The following is a 25,198-nucleotide window of genomic DNA, read 5'->3' as shown; positions in this document are numbered from 1 at the left end:
AATGTTTATTTTTATGTATGTGACTTTTGTGCAGACACAGTAGTTATCTTTATATAAAAGATTATTTGCAATTAAAAACTGCCTGCTGCATCTCTGCACACAACTCCAGACACATCTCTCCATGTAAATAGAAAAAAAGAAGTAATTTTCCTCATTCTTATAGGAAAAATACTCAATAAATCCATCAGTGCACGGTCTATTTTTGTCCCCCTTCAGTACTCACTGTACAATTAATATCTGACATTTTAGTGGAACAAGACATTCAGAAAACATTCTCAGGGGCAAATTCACCTGTATTTAAAGGAAAAAACCCATAATCTTGTTCTACAAAATAGCATGAGGGGAATTCCATTGCCAAGAGAGAGAAATTTGCATGGCACTATTTCCTCATCAATCAGAGCAAGGAAAACTAATTCCACGCAGAACACTCGCTCTGTACATTTTTATTTTCATTATATTCAAAGCCTTGGTTTATTAAGTGCTAAACCCTCCAGAAATACCATCCCACTTCTTATTTTTGTCTCAAGAAGTCCAGAGCTAATGGATGGTGACCAGAAGTCAGTGAAATCAGGGCAAAGGGCTTCATTTAGGCTGCTTTAAGCTCTGCTCTCTGCCAGTCCTCATCACGTGCTTGGCCTGGAACCATGGAATGGTTTGGGTTGGGAAGGACCCATCTCATTCCAGGGGCACTTTCCCCAAGTGAAAAATGCCTTTGATAAAAGCTCTGGAAAAGGCACCCTGCCATTTCAGCTGGGAGCAATGGCAGCTTAATTGAGAATTACAGAAGCCAAAGCCACAGTTTTAAAATCTTGCAAATTCTTTGCTGTTTACTGTAACAAACAGATGGGGCAAGGGAAGAATTACAGATATTCCAGCAACAGCCATTCCTTGCTGGTTATCAATAGGACTGAAACACACACATTTCATCTGGCAATAAATCCAATTTTAAGTTTAAAATGGATGTCTGAGGTCTCAATTGTATTAAAAATCTTTTATTACTACAGTGCTGCATGAAAGATGTTCCAGATTCTTAAAGAGAGGACTGGTGTACAAAGAATTTCTTTTCTTAAGCATAAGATGACATTCTTTCTTATTAAAAGCACATCCTGATCACATCACCATTTTTCTCTTCCTAAAACCAAGCCTTTGACTGAGAACAAGACCAAGCTACAAAATGAAAGAGGAAATAACACCACTATTGCATAATTAATTGTTCTGACCCCCCCCATTACTCATGTTCACAGATAAAAACCCACCCTGGTTTATATTTTTAGGTCCCAGCTCCAGGAAACAATCAGGACCAAATGCAAATCAAAGCAGGAAAAGAAACCTGAGCTGGAAGCAGAAAATGCTGTGAGGCTCAGCAGGAAAACTCCAACCAGAGCCAACTCCACAGCACAGTTCTGAGCCACCCAAAAAGGAACTTTTCCCTCCTATCCCCATTTTCTAGCTCACCATTACTCTGGATGAGGCTGAGACTGACGGGGGGAAAAGGGAATTACCCAATTTTGGCCCATTTTATAATGGGATGCTCATGGAGCAGAGTCCTGGCCTAAACCCCATCCTGAAGAGTCAGAGTCTAAACTAAATCCTAAAACATTAACCTCTACTACCACAGAGATATAACACACAGAGCTGCTCCTTAGGCCCTTGGCTGGGGCTTAACAAATGAAACATTTCTGTTTCAGGCTGGGCCCTCCCAGTGAGTACAGACACGCAGAGAAGTTTTACAGGACCAAAAGTGTGTATTTGTTCAGAAGATTGGGATCATGATGTCAGTTTTCCCTGCTAATTACCCACTCCCAACTTTCCCTGTCTCTGGAACTGAGCAACAGCAGGTTTTAATAAAGAAATATCCTGAAACAGCCTGGGAAAGCTGCTCAATTCCACGAATTTAGAAAACTTCTAAACCATACTGAAGAGATCTTTTTTAAATTAAAGGATAACTTAGTGATTAGAACATCCCCTAAAGCATTTCTAAAATTGCTGTGGCTGTGAGCAGATGCACAAAGAGCCTGGTGAAGGTGTCACTGCTTTATCAGTGGTGGTTATCAGCGTTTATTGGTGAGAAAGGAATTGTGCCAGGCAGCAGAGCAGGGATGGGACCTTCTGAGTGATGATGTGCACTTCTGCCAGCTGGCCTGCCCTAAATGCAGAACTGCTGCTCATTAAAGAGCTCCCAAAAGCTCAGCTGAAACAGGCAGGAAATCTTCTCTCTGGGAAAAGTTGTGCTTTGAACAAAAACCTTTGCAATATCAGCAAAACTACCAGGAAGAGTGGTTTGCATCTCAGCTGTACTTCCAAGGCTGAACTGGCCACAAAACTTGGAGGAATCCAGTTTTTATGCAGTAATTGCAGTGATAGGCACTGTGAGTGCAAAGCTGAGCTTTTCCAGAGCCCAGGGGCCAGAGGGGAGCAGCAGAGTGGGCACACAAACAAGCACAGCAATTTCACTGCTAATTAAACTTCATCAAGCTGCTGAGTAACAAGGATTCAGCAGCCTGAACAAGTCCTGAGAAGTTTGTTCAGCAAAGCATGAAATAAAATCAAGGAGGGCTCATGTCAAGAGTAAAGGTGAGGCAGGATACAGATTTATAGGCTGGCAGGTTCTGTCTTGATCACATAAAATTAATATTTACGTAAAATTAACGTCACATAAAATATGAAATTAATGTGAATTTTATATTAATTTAGGTGAATTGATATTGATTTTAGATGAATTTATCTAAAATTAATATACAATTCAGATTTAAAATATAAAAAATATAAATATATAAAATATTTTATGTGGAAGGGGCTAACAGCAGGCCTGTTAGCTAAAAGAGCAAGAAGAAGCTGAGAAGTAGAAGAAACTGATAAGGAGCTCTCTCCAAGGCTGTAACCAAGGAGACCGAGAGAAGAAAGATAGAAGAACTTTGCAGCTGGATGAAGCATTTTTAGAAAGTTAATTAAGTCACTATAACTTCTCACCAATAGTATTATGTTGATTTATTGTGGCCAATAGTAAAGATAGAAGAAGCATAAACAATTAGGAAGTGTATAAAAATCAGCCATGTTCAATAATAAAGTGTTGCCAACTGAGACTGCTTGTGGTCTCTGCTTTATGTCGTGACCGCCTCGACAGCGACAATTTTATATTTAAAACATATAATTAAAATATAGAATTTAAAATCACATAAAATTAATGTATAGAGAGAGAGTTGGTGGTTCTATAGGAAAGCTAAATGAGGCACAGACACAGTAGCAGGCCCAGGCTGTGGTGCAGGTGTGGGGAGAACAATTCCATGAACAATTCAGTGCCTGATGGAGCTAAACTGCTCCACCTCAGCTCAGCTTGCTGTTCCTCACACAGGATTTTCCCAAGTTCCACAGAACTGAGGAGAAACCTCCTGAAACTCCAAGGATGCCTCAGAGCAGCTCTGCTGCCTCCACACACACCATGAGCCAAGGAAAATGTTGGGGTTTTGTTTTCACTTAATTCAAGAGCAAACTCCTAAAAGTGATTAAACCTGGAGGTGCTGATGATGCCTTGTGCAGGCTGAGCTGGAGCAGAGGCTGGGCAGAGCTCCAGAATAAAGCAGGGATTCATTCAAAGCATCTCCTCCATGGATGCACCTTGGGCAGCACCAGAGCCCAGCCAGGGCTGCACCCAAGATGAACCAAAATGGCCCCAAAATGCACGGCCGGGCACGGGCTCTGTCCCTGGGATCAGTTCTGCTCCATTTGCACCTTGCAGTTCATTGTCCCATTCCAGCTTTAGCCCCTGCAGTCCCATCCTTGTTTTTCTCTCTCCAGCCCACGGGGTTTGTGCTCTGGGGCTGAGATTTGGATCATTTGTCCTTGGTGCCCAGCTGGAGCAGGAATTGTTTTGTCTCCCTGCTCTGTGCACAGAGCTCAGCATCCCCTGATGTGAGCCCAGACCCACACACTAAAGCAGCACAGAATGGGAAAATAGAAAAGCCAAACCTGAGGCATCAGCAGCACACCCTTGAAGTGCAAGGTAAACACGCAGTCAATCCCCAGCACGGGTGAAGAGCTGATCACACAGCCCAGTTAATCTGATCAGCACCTCAGCTTTGAGGTGTTTAAGGCTGTGCTGGCACGGGCTGAACAGGATTTAAACGGTGCCTTTTTAAGCCAAGCCTGTTTGCTGATGTATCTTGGTCGTATATCTGGAGCCTGGCTGAGCTGTCAGTCACATGTGCAGGAAGCTGAAAGCGCTGTAAAGCCCACAGGGGTGTTGGGTTTTTTAACTTGGCAGAAGATAGCTGTTCTCTGGTTAAAATGCAGCTCTAAGCCAGCCATCCCTACTTGTCCTTTCATTTGACATCCAAATCAAACCCAGGCCCTTCTCTATTAACCAAGCCCACAACTACAAGAGAGTTGTTCAAGGCCATGAATTCCTCCCATAACACATGTTGGTATAGAACAAGGCAAGTTGATTTTTTCCACTTGGTAAAACAAAGGTCTCCAGGGGAGAATTCCAGCTACAAAGCTCTGCCAGCGATTTGCATCTCCATGGGATGCATCCATCAGGGTTTGTTCTGTATCACCAAGAAACAACCCCAAAGTTCCCCTCAGGACAGTGAGCACAACTGGCGAGGAATTGCTATGATCCCACCAAAAATCGGGGATCACACAGGTTCCTTGTCTCTGACCAGAGTCCAAATGAGCTCTGGACTATTCCTTGTCTTTAGGGCCTGCAGTTATTAAGAGACTCCTACAAATCAACACCTAAGTCAAATAAAAGACACTTAAGCCAAGCCCTGAGGTTTCTAACAGAGAAGTTTCAAGGTTAAAACTCCATTTTAGAAGCACCTGGTGCCCGTTACAACCTGCAGAGCCCAAAGAGACTTTTCCACCAGCAACACTGGAAGGCAGCAAGGGCTGAGTCTGGAAATTGCAGCTGTTACTTCATTTCTAAAGTCAAATGCACCTTTCTCTTCCTTCAGCATTAAGGACGAGAAAGAAAGGTAGAAGAAAAAATATATAATTTAATATAAATGCAATACAAATCAAGAGCAGGAAAGGGCAAAGAGGCAAAGTGAATTTGTAATCCTTTTTTTTTTTTTCAGAGGGAGGGTAATTCCTGTAGCACAGAGTGACAGAGCTGTGGAAGGTGACAACACAGGCTGACACAAAGGTGAGATACACACAGCTCAGGCTCCCTGACCTCTGGTGCTTTATGAACTTTTAAACTCTCAGCCTCAGCAATTTCAAAATTATTGGTGCCTGCTTTGCTGTACTTTGAGGAAAAGTGAAATACAGAAGTGTCCAGGAAGTGAAAGGTTATTTCTTGTGCATCCTCAGTAAACATGAAACACTGAGTGCACAAGAAAACATCACACAAAGTGACCTGCAAATGCCACCTTGCAGCTGGATCTTGGATTTTGAATTCAAAACCTCAGCACTGAGGGTGGCCACCCCTTTTTTCAGTGCAGGAGGCCACCAGCTTGAGGCAAGAGGTGAGAGTTTGAGATCCTGGGGAGAAAAAAACCAACCCATACAAAACAGATTTAAATACAAAAGACTGAGCCTAATGCAGTACTTAAGGTGGTACCTTTAATATTTTTTTTCCCCTTAAACATGTGATGTTTTACAACTAATTTATCTCCATGCTTTACAACTAATTTATCTCCATGAAAAGATAAAAATCAAACAGAACAACTCACACAAATATAAAAACACGCTTTGCATTTGTTATCACACTTCAGTGAAATCCAGAGGAGAGCAGAGCCAGGTATTTATGGATGGCAAGCACCAGGAAGTCGTTTAGACTGTCCAAGTGCCAAGGGTTTTAAGGCTTGTTTTGTTTATTGTATCTCTCCGTGCTGCTGGTGGCTCAAAATGAACATAAAAGTCACCTCTGCCAAATTGATTTCCTGAAAATCCAGGTCCATGCACAAACAAATCGTGTGTCCCCTCCTCCCTCCTGTCCCACTCATGGAATGAGCACTGTCTGCTCCATTTTCCTTATCTAAAAAAAAGTGGAAGGTTTAGATCTGTCCTTTTCCTGACAAACAAGGTGTCAAGGGCTTTTCCCAGATTTCCTAAGCTGAACAACAATTTTTCCCTGTTCCAAATGGCATCAGTCAATATTAGCTCAGTGCCAGCTCCCAGCCAGGAAAATGAAGTGGTCTCCAAGATCTGAAGTGAAAGACCAACAAACTCACTTTGAGAGAATATGCACCACATTAAAGGGTTATTATTAAGAGTATCACTAATACAATTTAATATTCAATATCCTGCTAAACTCCAGCTGGGCCCCCTGATGAGCAAGACAAATTCCATTCAGTCTTGGAATAGCTGGAAGAGACAGGAAACACTCAAGGAACAACCTAAACAGCACTTGGAGTCCAAAATTGCTGAAAGTTTGAACTATATTCATATTCTGGGGCTTCAACAAGCCAAAGCCCCTCTCAGATCCAATCTATAAACATGGGAGGAAGGTGTAAATTCCCTTTAGGAGTTTTCTCGTGGAAGGAGGAAGAGCAGTTGTCAGATTTTGTGTTCAATGAGAATTATGCTTTTGGGAACTGGGGCCAAACTCTTGACTCACAGTAAATCCCACACGCTTCAAAATCCAGAGAATATTGCATTAAACACTGGATTAATTCCCTTTATTAGCACAGCCTCCCTTATGCAGCAGACCTGCTTCAAAGGAGTAGCAGTAAAATCTATCATAAAGCAAAGCCACCAGATAAATGGATTTATGACAGCTGAGTTTCCCAAAGCCAATCCCCTTGTAAAGGCTCCTTCTTGCTATTTCCAGAAAATTGCAGCCAGATCCAAACAGGACCAACAGCAACACCAAACCATTTTAATTTCACAGTTTCCCTACTCTGCTTATTTCCACCTTACTCTGCAGCTTGATTCCTCCTCATATAAAACCTCCTTTTTTTTTTCCTTCCACCAGGCTTTCACCACTGCCTTTCTCCACAGTTCAGGATAATGCATAAACCCTCTGCTTTTCCCTCAACTTCCAGCTCTTTTCCTTTATTTCCTAAATTACCTTTTACAACCCAGAGGGAGGAGACGGAAACCTAAACTAAGTTAAACAGAATAATTTCATGTGCCAGCAGTTTCAAGGCATAATCATGATCACATCACATGCAGAGAGCCACGTTAATATCACTGCTCTCAAACCTCCCCCACTGTGCAAAAGGCATTATTGATTTGCAGAGTAACTGCTCCAGACTTTACTTTTCCATGTCGAGGCTGCTCTCCCAGTTTCCTGTAGCTCAATTTTTCTGTCAGTTATGCAACTTATGTTACATTTATATAACTAGCTCAAAGAAAAAAAAAAAAAACAACAACCAATAATTATTCCAGCCAGCAAAACTGTTGGCAGTTTTATAAAGCCCTTCAGCGTGAAGAAAATGGTCAGGGCATGTTCCTTAAAAATCCACCTGTCTGCAACAGGCCAGGACATTAAAACCACTAAATTATACTTCCCCCTCTCCGCTTTCAGTCACGAGAAACTTGCAGCCATTTTGCCCAAGTAAACCATCAGCAACTTCTTCCAGCAGTTTTCTGCACTGTTTCAGTTTTTTGGAAGGATCTATGTGAAATGAATCCTGGATGGGAGCCTCCAAGTGCTGCTAAAGAAATCAAATGAGAGAAAACCCCCCTTCATCTGTCACTTCAAGTCCTGCACAGAAGCTACAGCAAGAGATGGAAGTGGCAACTGAGCTGCCAAAAGCCCAAAATGCTGATTTTTTAAAGCTCCACTTTCCTTCTTGATGAGGCTGAAGCATTTCTGTCTCACCCTGCCAGCAAAACTGAGCTGCATCAGGCCATGAAAAATAAGCAGGCTCTCAGCATTAACTGCCTGAATTACGTGCTTGAACTGTAAAAGCCATTTTCTATCAATTTAGCAAGTGTTTGCCATCACCAATACCTGAAATCTAATTGCATATTAAGTGCTTCAAAGGTCTGGAGCAACTCTGAGTGTGTTTACAGGAATAATGCCTGAATTGCAAACTGTTAGCCAGGCTGAAAGAGAACAACGTGAATATTGCCAGTTTTTCACCCAGAAGAAAACACTTGATCATTTTTAATTGCTGTTGGACACCAGACAAACCAGGAACCGAGCCCCAACTCGGTGTTCTCTCCACCATCCGGCTTCTCAAGCTCCTTCCCGGGTCAGAAATCCTCCCAACAACCCTTTTCACACCTCGCTAAAAGCAGTCCTGAGGGTTTGCTTTTATGTGTGAAAGCTTTGGCCCCTCCAAACAATGCAAACACCTTCGTCTGTAAGGAATCAGAGCAGCTCGGTCGGCTGCAATGGACACCCAACACAAGGATTACCCATCTGGCTGCTGGATTTTGGAGCTCCCTTCCTCATTTGGAGCCTCTTCCTCAAGCCAGATCAGGCACCAGAAGGCGCCAAGGAAAGTTCACTTGAAGAAAAAGGTGTTTCACCTCCAAATCCAGGGAGCAGGGGGAAAAGGGTGAAGCTGGCAGGATGCTACCTGTGAAAATAGATTTTTTTTCCACTCCACACAAAAAAAGGGAAGCTGATTTCTCTGAATTCTGTCTTTATTTGCAAGACTACACCACGACAGAAATGTCCATCTAAACTTCTTGAATTTATACCACTTATAAGAACACTGCCTTACTTCCAGCCCCGAAGAGGTCAGGCAAAAGAATAAAACTAACTTGAAATTGCAGACTCTGTTTGACTGAGGGAAAAATGAGTTTAAAGGGAATATTGATTTTACCTCCTGAATGACTGCTCGGGTGCACTTCAGCTTTTTGCTTTGCAGCTGATACATGCTGGCTTTTCAAAGTTTTTCCATTAAATATTCCTGATTTTTTTTAAACTAAAATAATTGAACAGACAGAAACAGCTCAACATTTACAGAAGCTACCACTCAAAAAAAAGGCCTCTGAACTAACTGTGCAGTGCACTGCCCTCCAGGAATTCACAAGCTTAAAAATCGTTCCTGTTTTGTGTTTATATTCTGTAATATATTCTAAGTTTAAACCCACTCCCCGTGGCTTTTTCCAAGCTTTTCACATCACCTTTCCCAAAGGGCAGAGACACACTGTGCCACCAGGCCTTGGGACAGCTTGCAGACACTGTGACACTTAGATCAGTAACATATTTAACAACTGAATCACCAACAATGCACTGACAAAAACATTTGTAGCATCTGCCTGCGATGACAAACGTGAACATCACAAGCCTGTTTGTCGGCTCAGCCAGAGCAGCTCGGCCTGAGCTGGCCCCGCATTTCAAGCACCTGTCTTGCTATCACCTAACACAGACCCAGATCAAGGTGCAATTTCCTGTGTGTTTTAAAAACAAGTGCCAGGAGGAAATGCCTCCCAGTCCCCTTATAAGGGCAAAACTGAACTTAATAGCGAGCTGCAGCACCCGAATAAAGCAGCACCCAAGTACATCCACTCTGCTCGGGAATAAAAGTGCAGGAATCTTCCCCAAGCAAAGTTGGGTTCATGGGAGTTCAGTTTAAACACTGACACGACTTGGAGTTATTTCTATCTGCCTTCCCAAATAAATGAATCACAAAAAAAAAAAATCCCGAAGTTTTCTTGCATTTAGCATTTTAGACATGCCTCAAATTATGACTTCCCATTGCTAATCCCTTGGAACAGACAGTGCATCCTCCTCAGCACAGTGTCTGTTTAAACAGAGCTGGATCCATCCTCTCCTGCCTCACGGAGCCACTGCTGAGCTGTCTTTCTACCCTCAATCTGCATTATTAGCAGCAGCCTTGATGTGCTTCAGATTTGTCCTGGTTCTCCTCATACATGGGTTTTTAAAACCCCAATTCAACACGGTTATAGAACCATAGATTGGCTTGGGTTAAAGAGACCTTAAAGATCGATTTAGTTCCGACTCGCAGCCATTATCCCGCACAGCAATTACTTTGTCACACACACACAGAGCAGAATTATGGTTTAGGCATCTGCAGAAGGTGCACAATCGGCACAACTCGCCAGGGTCCCTGCTCCTCATTCCTGCGTGTCCTTTGGGGTGATGGATACCCAGCCACGGCTGGCACCTACCTCCCGTGAGGGAAGGGGCACAGAGGGGTGGAAGCTGTCCCCAAGTGTCCCTGTGTACAGAACAGCTGCCAGACCGACAGCCGGACACCATCAGCTGCCCGGCAGTGGAAGGCAGGGATGTCCCCGGCACAGAGAGCTCACGGTCCGCGTTCACCCGGGGCTCCGGGGGCTTCTAACTCCCCCAAACCCACCGGCGGCCACAACCGGAGCCGTTTCACTGCTGTTCCCCCGGGCCCGAAATGCGGCTCTGACAGCCCTGCCCGCACAGCCCCGCACCCCTGCCTGAGGGGCACCGGGGGCACCTCCATCGGCTCCCTCTGGGACCGGGGGAACGCGGAGGCTCCGCTCGCTCTGGGACCGGGGGAACGCGGCGGTTCCTCACGGGCACCGGCCCCTCTGGGCTCAGGGCCCGCAGCCGCTCCGCACCCCGGGCGCGCCCGCCGCGCTGAGTCCGTGACGCGGCCGCCGGGAGAAGCCCACGCCGCCCCCGCTCCGCTCCCCGGGAAAGGCGCCCGCCGCCCGCTTCGCCCTCCCCGGTCCCCCCTAGGCCGGCCCGGGGCCGCGGCAGCCCCGGCCGGCCCCACTCACCGCTGCCGTGGCGGGGCGGCGCCCTGCGGGGCGGCCCAGGGCGCTCGGCGCAGGCGGGCCGAGCTGGGCCGGGCGGTGCGGTGCGGTGCGGGCAGCCCGGGCCGGGAGCGGCTCAGCCCGGGGACGGCCCGCGGCGCGCGGCGACGGAGAGCGGAGGGCGGCGGTCCCGGCACGGCGGAGGCGCACGGAGCATGCGCGGGCCGGGCCCGCCCCGGGGAGGTGCCTGGGCCCGGCTGAGGCGCCGCGGGACGGAGCGGAGCGGGCCGGGGCGGGAACGCTCCGTGTGTGGGAGCGGCCCCTGTGTGGGAAGAGCCTTTGTGAGGGAGCGGTCCCTGTGTGGGTACGGCCCGTGTGGGAACGGCCCCTTCCAGCCCGAGCCGTGCCAGCGTTCTGTGGTTACCGCTCGGACAGCGCCGGAGCTGCGGGTTCTTCCCCACCCCAGCGCCGAGGCTGCGGCTGTCACCTCTGCAGATGCCCAGAGTTTGTCAAGGGGCTGTTTGAGCTAGAGAATTACGGAATCACAGAATCATTGAGCTGGGAAAAGCCCTCCAAAGTCACCGAGTCCAATCAGTCACCCAGCCCAGAGCGCTGAGTGCCGCCTCCAGCCCTTCCCTGGACACCTCCGAACCTCCTTGCGCAGCCCCTTCCGAGGCCTGAGCACCCTTTCCATGGAGGAATTCCTCCTGGTGTCCAACCTGAACCAGCCCTGGCACAGTTTAAGACCACATCTTCTTGTCCTATTGCTGGTGTCAGAAAAGCCCGACCCTCACCTGGCTACAAGCTCCTGTCAGGTGTGTCTGGATAATCTTTTACAAACCCACAACCTCGTTTCCATTCTCACGCCGATGTGAGCGAGGCAGTGTAAACAACTCACTGAAATGAGGAGATGCTCACAATCCTCCCGTCTGCACAGAAAAGAAACTGTTTTTCTCACTGCGGTTTCAAACTCTTGTCAAAGTCACAGGAAACGGCACAAGTGGAAGTAAAACGCATAAGAAAATGATTCAGTTCAATGAAATCACTCGCCCCTGCTTCCCACACACCACACGTATCTGGCATTTTCTTGACAGAAGAGTAAATCTGCTGCTGCCTTTTGGGGGAATTGTCCTAAAAGATGAATAGGTCATTAAAAAACCCATTCTGATAAATATTTCCCCTCGGTGTAACTCAGACTGAGCACACTGACACCATTTTATCAAGGCTTTCTGGCGTGTGGCAGCACCAGGTGTGAAAGGCCCCTGGCTGTTCTGAGGTGTTTACACACCTCTGCAGCTGCTCTGTCCCAGCTCATCCACCTTGTGCCTCAGCAATCCCGAGTTTTGTCCCTTTTCTGCAGCAAATGGCCCTGGGAGCAGCCAGGAGGCAGGTGCTGCTGGCCTGGGAGTGCACATGTCCAGGTGGTTGTAACTTACAAACCGGACAAATAATCACTGATTCCATTCTTCCCCTCTGCCGAGACGAATCCAGCCAGCCCTGTTTCCACAGCCATCAGGGAACCAGCAGGGTGGAATTTGGATGATTTTACACCACGTAAACCTTTTTCCTCAGCCCCATGGCCACTGGGTCTGGATTAACCATGCACTGTGGGAAAGCACTGGAGCCTCACCCTGTTTCCATCACTTTGGTAATCTCAAGGTTAGAAAAGAGCCTGAGGCTGGAAGAAGAGAGGTTAAACAGTGCAAATCATGGAATCATGGAAGGGTCTGGATTGGAAGGGACATTAAAAATCATCTGATTTCACACCCTGCCACTTCCCACTGTCCCAGGCTGCTCCAAGCCCCATCCAACCTGGCTTTGGGCACTGCCAGGTATCCAGGGGCAGCCACAGCTGCTCTGGGCACCAGTGCCAGAGCCTCACCTCCCTCCTAGGGAAGGATTTTCCCTTAACTATTGCACTTTTATCTTCTTTTTCTGCTTTCGTCAGGGTTGGGATGAAATGCATAGAGATGGTGTTTCATGTTCAGGCTCAGATGTTTATTAATTCTATATTGTAGTCTTATAAGTTGTGAATTCTACAGCAATTCACTGTCAAGCTACAAAATGGCCTCATATTTATCTTTATAAGGTCTTTTAAGGAAAAACTATCTAATAAAGAAACGACACTTAAATTATTTTTACTTTTAACCTAATAACTAACCACTCATGTTCTGCAATGTGGATTTTTCTATCTAATGACAAAATACCACCTACACTCATGAAGGAGAAGGTGAAGAAGAAGGACCAGCCACCACCCTAAAACTCCCCTCTTGCCTTATATATATTACTATATTCTAAAACTTTAAACTCTAAGTTTGCCACCATGTGATGTTACACACTTCTGTTCAAACTCCACCCCCACAATCCCAGTTCTGTCATTTAATTTTGGAAGCTTTCTCCACTGCCTCAGTGTTCTTTTGGGGGTCAGTGCCTGGCAGCACAGAAAGTCTGAAATTCTCAGTATCCAGGGCTCCAACACCTAACATCTAAGATATGTATGGATGTACCATGGTTCCAGGCCTGGCCTCTTCTTGTTCCCTTTTCCCTACATTTTACCTGCAGGAGCTGCTTCCACCAGTTCTCTTTCCTTCTCACCAGCCCTTCTCATGGCTTTGCCTTGATAAGGATAAAATCATTTTTCCTGGTGGGTTTTCATGCTGAAAACCACCCCAGATCTGCATTATTTATGCCTTACAGGCAGGACTTGTTTCTCAGCACAGCAACTGATGCTGCAAAGGTCCTTAAACCCTGAGCTGCCCAGCCCAGCCAAGGCTGTGACCCAGGATTGCATAAGGGGCTTAGCCTGGGGCTGCTCGTGGAGGAGAGCAGCTTTACCTCTGCTCCACCTAAATCCGTGCCCACAGCCCGGGATCATGTCCAGGAATGACCCAGGCTGCCAAAGGCCACGTCCTTCAGCCAGAATTAAAATCACAGACACCTCACTTAAAAAAAAAAAACAGGGGCTGAGCTGCTCTGGCACTTGGATTTCACTGAAATTGTGTGTTCAGTCTCCCAGTCCTGTCTGCTACGTCAGCTTTTCCTTCTTTTCCTTGATTTTGGGACACTGCTGGTTGTTCTGTGACATGAAACTGGGATGAAATCAATGTACTTTTAAAAATTCCTCCAAGAACTATGTTAATAACGGGGGGGCATTTCCAGCCTATACCCAAAATTGTCTGTGTTTACCACAACATTCCAGCCTATAGGAAGGATGCAATTTTGTATTAAAACTCTTAAAGTAGTTTTCTCTAAGGAATTAATCATCTGTAATTGTGGCTTTGTTTCTTGCTTAGAAAGAGAATAGGCTGGCGAAGAGCTGCAGAAAAGTAAATAAAGAAAAACAAACCTTTTTTTCCCCTCTATGTACTGGGGTGCAGTCACACATCTGAAGAATTCTCTTGGATCTTTCATCCTTCTTTATTTTGCAAATTCCAGGATGCACTGATATTCTCCACCAAAAAAATAAGAGGCAAAATACAGAAGATGAGATCTGACTGTCTTGGTATTTGTGATTTAAAAATCAAGCTAAATGCCAACAAATTTCCTCTTGTATCCTTCTTTAAAGAGGGATAGGGATGGATGCATGGATTATCCCCTCCTTGTCCACTCTGCAGTTTGATTTCAAGCTTCACCTTTCCCTCTGAAATGGGATATTTCCACTTCACCTTAAAGAGTTTAAATGTTTTAAAAGCTTTTTTTTAAAAAATGTATTTCAAACTACACTATGGGGCATACGGTAAAGTGCTTTAAATCACTGATGGCATCAGTTTGGGATTGACAGGACTTTTATATAAAGGTGATTTAACATCTCTAAGTGTTCCAGCTTGTCATTGATTTGTTCCTGGCAGTAACTCTGGGGCCTGGTTCTCCTCACCCGTATCAGCAAAATTCAGGAGGATGCAATGAAGTCAGAGATGAGTAAAAGGAGATGTAAAATTCCCCAACCTGTAGTAGGATTTGAAAGCGTTCTGAGAACAACTCTGTGTCCTCACAGGCTTCTGCAGAGCGCTGTGGAAATTAAAAATCATTTTATGAATTATATTTTTGGTTTTCCCCATGGCAGGATGCAGGGCCAGGAGGAGCAGGAGGAGGGGGTCACCCAACCAAACCCTGGATGCTCCAAAATCCAAAGCACCCCTTCAGCTGGGTTTGTGGGTACCCCTGCACCCCATCCCCACAGAACACCTCAGAGCCCGTGGGGGCCCTGCCTGCCCGTGGGGTGTATAAATAGACAGCCAAGGGCACAAGTTCTTTACATCTGATCTGTTGCTGAATTTATCTTCAGCTTCCTGTGCTCACGGAACATGCGTGAAACCCCGCTGCTGACACGGTTTTCAGAGAGCTCTGCTTGGAAAAGCAAGCCAGAGCATTTATTTTGAGACGCGGGGAAGGTGTGAATTGCTTCCGAGTAATTAACTACTCCTAAACATGGCGTGCCACCCTTCTTTTTACAGCTATAATCTCATTTTGGGGAAGGAGAGCTACTTCACGTCTGTGGTCCAGGGGCACTCGGCAGAACAGAGATGAGATGTTGTGCCCTGGTTCCCCGGTGCCCCGGCCGGGCTGCAGGGGGATTTCCTGGGCAGGCTGCAGCCAGTGCCAGAGCCGTGGGCGGGAGGTGCAACAGGAGCTCAATTCCCGACTTTCCTGCCCGGGGGGATGGGTTCACTCGCTTTGCTCCCAGCTGGGGAGTGTGAAGGTGCTGCTGCCGTGTCCCAGCCCTGCAGCAGGCGTGTTCGTGTCGCTGCTTGCCTTCACTGTCTGTTTTTCCCCGTTGCCATCTCTCTGGTTCTTCATTGTTCTTATACCAAACCAAACCAACAGTTTTATTTTCATTTCCCCCCCCAGATTTCTCTGCTGAAAAATATCCCTTCTGCTGCCTTGCTGGGAAGCAGAAACTGGGTTTGTGTAGAGCTCTGGAGCAGCTGCAGAGGAGGAAGATGGTGATGGTGGCCAGCTCCAAACCCTGCTTCTGGCTCCCCCTCCCCTGAACTCATTCCACCAGCACGTTTCTATTGTGTTTCAAGCAGATGAATAAAATACATCAAGACAAATCAATAGTGCCCAGAAGCTCAAATGCATTTTCTTGATCTCATCCACTTCCCAGCACAGCCCTTTCCAGAAGGATGAGCTTGCTGCTGGCACAGCTCACAAGTACCCACTTGCTGCCTGGCCGCCTGCCAGCCACACCACTGGAGCTAGACAGTGCTGCTCTCATAGACTGGCTCCACATCCACAGGGATATTTATGGATATATATGGATATTTTTTTTTTTTTTTCTGGGAGAGATATATATATCCCAGAAAAAGTTGTATGTGCAACAGCTGGGTTTTATAAGGGTAAGTTTGGAAGTGGAATGTGCTGGTGGGGAGGCACAAAGCACAGCAGTGACCTCAACCTGAGCAATAATTAAATATTTTCAGATGGGAAATGTCACGTTTGTCACCAAAATGATCCAATATTGATCATGTCCCTCTCTGTCCACACACCCCAGAATTTGTGTACCTGGTTGAGGCATTTCTCAGGTCGTGCCCAGCACTGTCCAGGTTCCCTGTCCCATTCAGGGGGACACATGTGACACAGAACACGTAGTATTTCTAAAATCTTTAGTGCCTGGACAAATTCCAAAGCTCACTCTGTTGCTGTTGTTTTCCTCATGTGCACTTTTGGAAATGACAATTCCTCACTCTGGGTTAAAAAGCAGCACTTTGAGGTGGGGTTTACCATATTCCCCCTTCCTCTGTCATAAAGAGATTGGGAATTAAGGTTGTGTTTCTAGGAAGGGTGTTGTTCATAATGGCCCAGAGAGTTCAGAAATCTAGGCAGGACAGCAAACAAACTCCAGATCTGGAGGAAAGTGGAGTATTTTCCCATTAAGGATGAGCTGAGTGCCCCAGTCCAGCTGTGCTCGTTGAATGGAGTCAGCAAGACCAAGTGGCTGCTGTGGGAAGGGGAAAAAGAGAGTGTCAGGGATCTTAGAGAAATGTGATGTTCTGGCTGGTCTCTGTCACCCTGGGTGGCCTTTAAATGGCACAGTCCACACTAAGAGAGTTGTCACAGTGAACGTGAATATGGGTTTCTAACCTACTGAGAACATCCAGATTGCAACACAAAATCTGGTGGAAATGGCTGAAGTTACCATTCCAGTCCATGAAAGCTATGGAGGTGAGGAGCAGTGCAGGAATTTTCTCCCATCTCTCTCTGTTTTCCTCATTTCCTCTTGTATTTCAGGCAGCTGTTTTAAAAGACTGTGACTTTAACTTAGCTAAGTTCAAGAGGTGAAGAAGGGAGAAGTCCACAGTCTAAGAAGGAATTCAACAAACCCTGTTCCTCTGATCATTTTCAGATAAAACTGCCGTGAGTTTTCCTTTAATGGGGTTGCACACAACTGCAGAAGCTTGGCACATTTACATCCAAAATTCATTAGGCTTCATTAGCAATAAACCTGTGGAAATTTTCATTTCCAGAGTGCCCTGGATCCATTTCAAACCAGGATGCAGGAGATGTGGATGTTCTGCACAGGGAGGAGATTTTGCCCAACCATGTGACGTTTTTATCACTCTGGGAATGTGAGCACACAGAACACACCAAACCAGGCACATCCTCGTGGAGCTTCTCAAGTTGTGATTTGTGTCCATCTCATCCAGCACAGCCTGTGCTTCCGTGGGAGAGGGATTGACTCCTCCTCATCCACTTCCCTCTGGAAGATTCTGCTCCAACACTGACACCTTTTTGTGTGTTATCATAAAATCATGCTGTATTTAAAATAAGCAGGAGGTGAGACTCCCATCATGTAAAACAGCTCTCCCTGTTCCAATTAAACCACTGATTCCCACTGACCCCCCCTGCTCCTCTACCAGCCCTTTCTCCAGGGCTCTTTGCCACCACCAGACCAAACCTGCCTGTGCTGGTGCTGCCCGTGTGTGTGCAGCCCTCGACTCATGGCCTTGGACTTCCCACCATCCTCAGCCCCAGGCTGGTGCAGGCAGCAGGGATGAGACCCATGGATGGGTCCTGGCTGCTGGCATGGGGTCCACAGCTCCACTGTCCATCCACCAACACTTCCAGCAGGAATCATTTGCTCTCTGCCAGTCTTATTTTTAGGCAGGAGGAATCTGAGGCTTGTGCAAATGTTTAAACACACGTCTCTGCTGAATTATTCAGTGTGCTCTGCCTGCTGCTGGAGTTCATTCAAAGGGAGGGCAGTCAACATGGCTCTGACATTCACCGTGGAGAGGGGGTGCCAGAGGGAGCACCAACAACTCCCTGCCCCCCTGCCCTCTCCAGCCCTCCTGCCCCAGCTCTGGGCTCCCCTAGCACTGCTGTCCAGCACCTAATCTGAGCAAATCTGCCTTAATTGAAGGTGGCCCTGTGTGGCACAGAGCTGGGGACTGCTGTGTCCTGAGCTGTGAGTGAGGCTGCAGTGTCTGACTTAAGGAGGTCCAAGGTAAAACCTGAGCAGCCTCGTATTTTTCTCCATTTTCTGCTCTGGTTGAAAGAGGCTTTTTCCAGGGGCAGATGCACATCCCTGTCCATCACAAACCCCAAAGTGCAGCTCTCAGCCTCTTGCAGTCAAAGGGGAACTGGAGATTTAAATTCTAATTTCACCTATAAACTGAAGCACAGCTGGGAGCCAGAGCCCTTTAGAGTAGAGGGGTCTTTCCTCTGGTTCCACCATTCCCAGAAAAATTAGAACATTTGCCCAGCATCAATTAAAGACCTTGTAAAAGAGTATATTAATCCACATGTGGGTCTGTGCACCTCTCCTGCTCCTGTGAAATGTTATGAAGAGCAAATTATGTACCAAACTCTGCAATCTTGGCTTGCTCATCTGCCCAAATGCAGCAATTACAGCAGTAACTGACTCTGCACCACACTGGAACACTCAGCTCCTGCTGAGTACTTTTGTCCCTGATCAGCCATCACATAAAGTCACAGTTTCCATTGGTGAATCAAGCTAATGACAAAATGCAGGGTTTACATATAATCCAACAACTCAGCAAGCAGCTGTTTCCAAAATGTGAGATACAGGCAGAAATACCCTCTGGAGAAAGGAGAAGGGATTGTGTCACCCTCTGTTCACACACTGCTCCTGGGCACTGCTTTTCCCAGTTCCAGGGGAAAACAGGACAGTACAGAGAGACTTCAGCAGAGTTCATTCCTCATTGTCCAGCATCTCCAGGCTCACACTGAGGATTTCCTTAATCAGACATAAACTCAAGTTGCTTTCTGGTACATCTAATATTTGCATGGGGACATTGCAAGTAGGCAGCTTGGTTTGTAAAGATGTTTAATCACGAAGGTCTGGGTTGGAGTTCAAGTTCAAGTGTCTGCACTAAGCTGGAGAAGATCTAAATAAGCAGCAATTGAAACAGTCTGACTCATACAGGGCACTGCTGGACTTTGAAATGGCTGAGTGCTTAAAGCTCTGTTGGGAAGGATTCTTCTTATTTCAGTCCAACAGCAACAGAAGGTACATTTGGGGGGGAAAAAGGCATTTTGGGGAAAGGTAACATCTTCACCTGGTTTCAAGGGCTGCAGACAGTGGATGCCTTTAATCCTGCTGCTGTCAGAAGGGCCAGACTGCTCCGAGTAGCAGCTCCCACCCTTAAAAGGCTGAGCTGAGGCTGGGAGCCAGGAGCAGAGCAGCCATTCCAGTCTGCAGCCTCACAGCCCCGAGGAGACATCCCAGGAGCAGAAGTGCTCCTCTCCCCACGTGGAGCGTGGGTGGGAAGGCAGCAGAGTCCAGACAGGCAAAGGGACATTCCTGATGCAAGAGCCTGAGAACTGCTGGGTGAGAACAGACCCATCTGGAATGGCAGCTGAGGCAGAGCACCAGGAACTGCCCTGCCTTGGGATCAGTCCCAGGAATCACAGAGAGAGAGAGTATGGGCCTTGTTTCTGCACCACTGGATGCAGGTTGTTTATGTCTTGCTTCAACACGTTGGTAGGAGGAAGTGCTCCAGTGGCAAAAGAGACCCTGAGAGTTGCATTGTTCGTGTGCAGCAATGTCTGGGCAGCAAACCCACCAGCCTGTGCCATTCCCATATCAGGAGGAAGCTACAGGAAAAAGAGATGGACTCTCTGCCCACTGTGCTAGAGAGGGAGATAAATTCCAGTAAATGTGGCTGGAGAGGTGCTGCTCTGAGGCACAGGCAGTGCTTCAGTTCCTGTGCCACGGCAGAGCTGAGGCTGTGCTTGTTGTGACAGGAAATGAGAGGCACCAGTCACTGGGGCGGGCTCTGTGCCTGTTCAGCAGCCCCACAGGAGTGTCCCACACACAGCTCTGCTGCACATCCCTAAAAACGGCACAGGTTGGTCTTTAACCTCAAACCTGAGCCATGGCTAGGCAGGTGAGCAACTGCACTCCTTGGATCTGATCCAAAACAAACCTTGGATCTGCCTCTGAGCACTCATCTTGCTTTCTGTGGGCAGGAAAGAACTTGATGGTTTCTACAGGGAGTCACCAGGCTGACTGCTCCTATCAGGGAGCACCTGGAGCTGTCCCTGGGGCAGCACCACGAGCACCTGGCTGGATGCACCTGCCTTTCTGCCAGGAGAGGGATTGCACATTGCCTGAGCACCTGCTGGATCCTGAAATGGGGAAAAACAGAGCCCTGGGCAGCTTTCAGATGCTCCCATGGCCAGGATCCCCCAGGTGCTCCTCTCTCCTGTCCATCCTGGAATGATGGTGGCACAGGAAGGAGCAGCACAGCAGTGCTGCTGTGGGACAGCCAGTACAGATATGATGAGCACTGCTCCTTTTTGGGATAAGCACATTCCTGCCTGATCAAGAGGTGCCTGAAACCTTTGGAAAGTGGAAGCTGGAGGTTGACTCTGCTCAGATTTTAATTCAGAATTTAAACTCTTGGTAGCAGGATGTCTTTTTTATTGTTTGCAGTTTCTGGTGAGACAGAGGCCTCCTCCAGAAGCAGCCTCGAGCCTCTGTCCCAGCACCAGTAAGAATTTCCCCCCTTTAAGTGACGCAGGCTGGCAAAATGTTCCATTGTGGCTGCACAGCCCTGACCCTGCCAGGCTGGCCCCAAAAACTTCCAGTGAGCGGCAGGGAAATGAAAAACCATCTTTTTATCATCTTGGGGTTAATCCCTGTCTTCTCCCCCGAGCAGCAGGGAAGCACAGGGCAAAGCCCTGCTGGACAAGAATGATCCAGCTCAGAAAGAAGAATTTCTAAACACCACTGGGTCAATGACCACGCCGAATGTCAGGATGGAGAGCAAACAGTGACCTCTGGAAAGTGCTGCATCAGCCTCGGCATCCTGAATGCCACCAGCTCCTCGGGGAAGGGCAGCAATCTGGGAAACGGGCACTGCACGGACATTTCTGCAGCTCTCCAGTTACTTTATGCAAAAATCTTGGGATTTCACAGTCCCACCACAAGCCGGCCCGCGGGGCCCCTCTGCTGTCGTGTCCCAGCACTGCAGAGTTAACTCACACGGCACAAAGATCAGCACTGGCTCCCTGAAAAACACCTCATTTCCAGGGATTTTGATGACATCGCTGCAAAAATGACCCAGGAAATTCAGTCTCCCACTCACAGAGCAGAGAAGCCCCGAGGAAACCCTGCAAGGGGCTGTCCCCGATCCACCAGTAACTCACTGCTGGGAAGAACCCAATTCCCACCACCAATTTCCACCTAGAGACCTCTGAGTTACAGTAACCAGCCAAGACTGCTGTATCCTAACAAAAAAAATATTAAAAAGTATCTTAAAAGGGCTTCATTTTCTCTATTGCTACAGAATAATTTGTTCTGTTACCAAGTAACCCCACCGAGGGGCCTCTCTGTTAGTTAATATCCACCAGGCCGCACAGGACCCTGCTCTGGGAACCACTCCTGACCACTTCCAAAGCAGCACAGCATTTCTGGAAGCCCTCCCCAGAGGAAACAGCCAATACCGAGGCAGAGTGTGTAATATTTTATTGAAACAAACGTGACCTTTATGCCAAGGGCTCCAGGTGAAACGAGCACACTCCAGTGGAGCAGGACGCCGTGCGTGGGGGCTTTGGTGGCCCCAGGGTGCCGTGAAGCTCAGATGGCTGCCATCCTTCAGTTATCACAGTACTGTACCTTTACAAGAGACAGCATCAGCACTGTGATAACTGAGCCAGGGCAGCCTGGCAGTCATTGGCCCCTCCGTGGCACTGCCGAGTCCTCGGTGTCCTCCTCCCTCAGTGTCCCAAAAACCCCGGGTCACCCCACAGGTGAAAGCCTCAGGAGCCTTAACACAAGTGGCTTTGCAGCTGAGGTTCACTCCAGGAAATCATCCACATAATTAGTGTTAAATCTTAATGACCACGGCGGCTTCCGAGTGGTTTTAAGCAGCAGCTCCTTGTGGGCAAATCCACCTACGCTGGCTTTAATGGAGAGAGAGTAACCCCCCTGCTCCAAGGGACAGCCCTTCCTCCCCCTTAAATCCAGGCAGCCAGCAGCACTTGGCTCATGCTGCCGAGTGCTGGGTGTCAGGGAGCAGTGGGGACAGTGGCAGGCAGCCAGGAGAGCTGCTGGAGCCACTCTGGGACAGCGGCATCACGGCGGGCACGGCCCCGACGGCGGCACCAGCCCCAAGGGTGGCACCGGCACCGTGCCCTGAGCCCGCCAGGCTCCTGCTGCCTGCTCTTCCAGCCATTCCTGGATTGCCCAGCCCAGCTCACAGCCTCACTGGGCTCCTCTGGAGCCTGGCACGTGTGTGTGTGTGTGTGCACAGGCAGCACGGCTGATCCTGCTGTGCCCTCCCAGGGGAGCAGCTCCCAGGGCCGGCTGTGCCCACAGGGACTGCAGGGAGCAGCCTCCAGGTGCCCGAGCTGGCATTTTCAGGTCATCAAATCCACATAAAAACATTTGGAATGCACAATCCCACTAATTGGTTAAATTGCAAGCTTCCATCAACCTATATTTACTCCCCCCCGTTGTTTTTTTTCACTTCCTTAAAAACAGGCACTGCTGAAAAGATCATGGAACTATTCCTCCACCCACCACTTTGTTGTGTATTTCTACAACTTTACCCCCTCTTGGCTTTTTTTTCTTTCCTAAAACCAGGCATTCCTGAAAACATCACAAAATTATTTCTACCACCCCCACGTTGCCTGAGGGAATTGGATACATCCAGTTCTGAAATGAGTTTAAAAAAACACAAGGGTTTCATGCTGCCAGAGTTAATGTGTTACTAAGTTTCCAATAAAAGTCCATTTATGATGTTGATGGAGCAGCACAAGAAGCTTCCATGTTTCCACCAGCAGGAAGCAGAAACTCCAAAAATTGTTTGGTTTTTTTGGTTTTTTTTTTTTTTTTTTAACACTCTAAATAACTCACCTGGCAAAGAGAGGGTGCTGAGATGTCCCAGAGGCTGTTTTTAAGAGAGAAACACAAAACACTGGGCTGGATCCAGCCGTGAAAACGCTGCCTTACAAGTTTGCAACTCCAGAGGGCAACGGAGAGGCAAACGTGGAATATCGGAGCAGCAGCACGCAGGGAAGAAAAAAAAAACCAACATTTGCACATTTTAAAACAAACTCCAAACATACATTACATAAAAGGGGGACAGTCAACAGATTATGCAATGCTGACGTCAGGCAGCACAGATGACTTCAGCATGCATCCCCAAATTTGCAGATTTGCCACAGTTTAGGGATTAATCATTAAGGAATTGGCTGTTGCTAGGAAAGCACAACAAAAACTTGCTAAAAATATTAATGGATTCTGTCCGTGCAAAGGTGGGTTTTGAAAAGGAAAGGAGCTGCATGAGCAACGAGCCCTTGGCTCTCACTCCCAGGTGTTCTCACACCACCATTGGTATTCCAGGCGAGGAATTCTACTAATTTCAGCATGGCTTAAGTGTGGGATTGGGAATTCTACATCTCACAGGCTGAGGTGATGAGAGAAGAATCGCTGCTTTGCAATTCAAGCATGCTTTGATCACTCTATCAGGATTTTACTGCTCCAGCAGTTCCTTATCAGGGGTTTTAAAGGGAGAGGGGGAACAATTCCTCCCCAGCACCCTCTGCAACAGCAACTCCTGGAGTCACACCCATATTCCAAGGGCTGATGCCATTTTCTCTGGAGGACCCAGCTCTTCTCCCAGTTCAAATACATTTTGCTGTCTTACATCTCACACACACACGCAGATTTTTGCTTTGCTTCAGCCAGACTAAAGCTACACAGACCTGATGCAGAAAGCTCAAGCAGGTTCTCCATTTATCTGGAAAAAATCACCTTTTTTATAACAAACCCCACATTAGTTTTGGAGTCCGGCACACATTTTTGTTCTTATTATTGCTAAGGCAAATTTCCATACACTTTTTAAAAAAACCCCTCCAGTTTCCAGTGTTTGCTGCCAGTTCTCACCTTTGAAACCCGTTTAAGTCAGCCTGGTTGGTTTTTAAACTCCAGTTCCACCTCCTGCCCCTTTGGGGCTGGTAATATTTTTGCAATTGTTTCATAGGAACCAAAATTCCTTCGGCATCCCAGCGATGGGGCTGGGGACATTCCCTGCCCACAGCCCCGGGGCTGGTCCCTCCCCACCCCTACGCACGGGCCGAGGATCTCCGAGCGCTGCGAGCTGCTCTCACCCTGCGCGGGCTCGTGAGGTGCCTGAGGGGAACAAACCTCATCTCCATCTTCCCCGGCGCGCTTTGAGCACGAATCCCGGCGAGCCTGAGGAGGGAAGAAAACAAACACCTGGTGACGGGGATCCAGCGGCGTGCGGGCGGTGACACGGCCGGCGGCGGGCACGGGGGCGCTGAGGGGCGGCGGGGCCCGGGCCGCCACCGCCGCTCCCTCCCAACTTCGCTGCCAGGGCGCTGCCCGAGCTTACCTGGAGCGGGGAGGGAGAAAGCCGGGCAGCAGCCGCGGGACGGGACGGGATGGGACGGGACGAGAGAGGACGGGGAGCCCCCATGCCGCGGAGCGCCCCCCGCCCCGCTCGCCCCTCAGCGGCGCCGGGACCCGCCCGGGGCAGGGGGGGGCGGCGGCCCCGCCCGCGCAGCCCCCGAAAATGCGAGTGCGCCACGGGGCAGCGCCGCGCCCGGCGCCGCCGGCCCCGCGCCCCCCGCCGCCGGCCGCCCACCCCGCGGTGCCCGGGGCCGCGCCGGGCCGGACCCACCTGCGGGCGCGGCGGGGCCGGGGCGCGACATGACGCAGCACGGGCGGGCGGGCGGCGTGAGCGCCGCCATCTTGCCGTGTTTATGGCAGCGCCGCGCGCCCACGTGACCCGCGCCCGCTTCCGGGGGCGGCGCGGGGGCGCGCGCGGGCGGGGGGGGGGGGGGGGGGAAGAGCCGGGGAGCGGCGCGCGCGCCCCCGAGCGCGGGCACGGCGGCACCCGCGGGGGCGCGCACCGGGCATGGACACGGTGTGGGCACGGCGTGGGCACGGCCTGGACACGGTGTGGGCACCGGGCTGCGCCCGCCGGGACACCGCGGGCAGTGACACACGCGGAGTGACACACGCATAGTGACAGACACACGCAGTGACACAGACAACGACACACTCACACAAAGTGACACAGACAGTGACACTCACACAAAGTGACACAGACAGTGACACACACACACAGTGACACACACACAGACACAGAGGGAGTGACAT

At 48.6% G+C, this 25,198-nt stretch overlaps 1 protein-coding gene across 1 annotated transcript in view; it reads right to left on the bottom strand.

Annotated features, from left to right (window-relative positions):
- JAK1 (Janus kinase 1) overlaps nt 1–10,744 on the bottom strand; it is a 55,170-nt gene extending 44,426 nt beyond the window's left edge. Inside the window, exon 1 of the mRNA XM_066555538.1 lies at nt 10,624–10,744. The gene's annotated coding sequence lies outside the window, so the exon portion shown is untranslated. The remainder of the gene's footprint in view (nt 1–10,623) is intronic.
- Nucleotides 10,745–25,198: the final 14,454 nt, after the last annotated feature.

The sequence above is a fragment of the Molothrus aeneus genome, chromosome 9, assembly GCF_037042795.1.
Source record: "Molothrus aeneus isolate 106 chromosome 9, BPBGC_Maene_1.0, whole genome shotgun sequence".
Classification (NCBI taxonomy): domain Eukaryota; kingdom Metazoa; phylum Chordata; class Aves; order Passeriformes; family Icteridae; genus Molothrus; species Molothrus aeneus.
The sequence above is the reverse complement of the archived record's forward strand: the minus strand, read 5'-3'. Positions and strand labels throughout refer to the sequence as shown.